Here is a 2326-nt window from a genome sequence, read left to right on the forward strand (position 1 = left end):
GACCCCATGGACTGCAGCCTACCAGGTTCCTCCATCCATGGGATTTGCCAGGCAAGAGTACTCGTGTGGGTTGCCATTGCCTTCTCTGCCAATCAACACTAACTACACTAAATCTCTCTCTAATCTCTATATGTTAATAGAATCCACAACTGAAGTCCTAGTCCTCATCACTGATTTTATATTGAATACCCATTCCTCTCTGATTTTAAGGATCTTGCATTCTCCTTAAATTCCCTCCATATTTGATTTTAGTTTACTAGGACATTTGAATATGTATCCTTCCATGTTTTGGTCACTTCTGACCTTTATTCACAAGCTCTAGGGTTTAACAACATATCAAATTTACAGTGGTCATTAAAACCCCTTCAGTTCCAATCCAAATTTATCTATTCTATATATTTTATCTATAGAATAGATAAAAATATGAATAATTATTGTAGATTAGTTTGGGAATTGGAGAAAAGAGGCTCCAAACTCTGGCATCCAAGATTGATCTAATTCTGATTTTAGAGTGATTAAACAGGAACATTGCATTTTACAAAATACAGTTGTTTGTTGAGAACAATTTGATTCACCCAACATGGTCAAAAGTATATCTAGCTTGAAATGACTAGTTATTAGACCAATAACAGATTTCGTAACAGTCTTGAAATTGATTTCTTCTATTTCCTAAATTATATATAAATATACTTTTAAACTAGTACTTGTGAAACATGTAAGAGTAAGATATAATTTGGAAAACCTAAATCAGTGAAATATTTTGATACATAGCTTCAAATAATGGTAAATAACTGGCATCATTGTGGGTATATACTTTTACTTATGGATGTGCGCAGGCAAAGCTGAAATCATATATCAAAATATACACTGGATTGCTAAACTTTTTGGAGGATTCATGGTAGTTAGTAGATGGGATTTGCTAAAAATAAATGTTTCATCTCTATACATATAATTCATAGATTTTGATGAACTGCTCTTGAAAAAGCACAGAGATTTTTATTACATATATGGCATTCACATAAACAGTTTGCAGAGGTCAGTAGTTCTAATTAGCTTTAATATAATATTTTATCATCATAAAAATTAAGGGAATCAATAAATGGTGCATTGTTTATAACACAAAATTAAGATTAAATATTAGCAGATTCACTATTAGAGAAAATAAAAAACTTCTAAAACGTTCAGGTTCCAAAGAGGGAAAGGAGTACATGAAAGCTGTATACTGTCACCCTGATTATTTAACTTCTATGCAGATTACATCATGAGGAACGCTGTGTTAGATGAAGCACAAGCTGGAACCAAGATTGCTGGGAGAAATATCAATAACCTCAGATACCCAGATGACACCACCCTTATGGCAGAAAGCAAAGAACTAAAGAGCCTCTTGATGAAAGTGAAAGAGGAGAGTAAAAAAGTTGGCTTAAACTCAACATTCAAAAAACAAAGTTCATGGCATCTGGTCCCATCACTTCTTGGCAAATAGATGGGGAAACAGTGACAGACTTTACTTTTCTAGGCTCCGAAATCACTGCCGATGGTGACCGCAGCCATGAAATTAAAAGACGCTTACTCCTTGGAAGAAAAGTTACGACCAACCTAGACAGCATATTAAAAAGTAGAGACACTACTTTGCCAACAAAGGTCCATCTAGTCAGAGTGATGGTTTTTCCAGTTCGTGGAATCACTCATGTTTGTAGAATCACTCATGTTCATTCACAAATTCCAATGATTTGAAGGTAAGTCTATAGTTTCAGAGTGAATTCTAAGTAATAACATAATTCTTATGAACTAGATTTTTCATTTGCTTAAGAAATTCTTAAGCCTGCTAACTGCTAAATTAAAATTATTCTTTTTAATTTTTGAGGGAAAGAAATATGAAGCCATCTACTCAGAACCATTTACTCACCAGAAAGTTGTAGATTTGGTCTCCTCAATGCTGGTATGAAAATCAGTCCCATCCAGTCAGGAGTTCTGTGTTCTCTGGATGGGTCAGCAGCTGTAACTTTCAGAGCTGTCCATGGTCCAGCCAACTCAGAACACCTCTGAACAGAAGAAACAGTGCATCTGAAATCGACTATCAGGACCCTTGAAGCCCCTTCCTGATTAGATTACCACAGTTCCCTTGGATAAACCCAATCAGCACTAACTGCACGAACTCTCTCTAATCTCTATATGTTAATAGAATCCACAACTAAAGTCCCAGTCCTCATCACTGATTTTATATTGAACACCCATTCCTCTCTGATTTTAAGGATCCTGTGTTCTCCTTAAATTCAATTTTTCTAGTAGTCATGTATGGATGTGAGAGTTGGACAGTGAAGAAAGC

Source organism: Bison bison, unplaced genomic scaffold, assembly GCF_000754665.1.
Source record: "Bison bison bison isolate TAMUID 2011002044 unplaced genomic scaffold, Bison_UMD1.0 scf7180017858356, whole genome shotgun sequence".
NCBI lineage: Eukaryota > Metazoa > Chordata > Mammalia > Artiodactyla > Bovidae > Bison > Bison bison.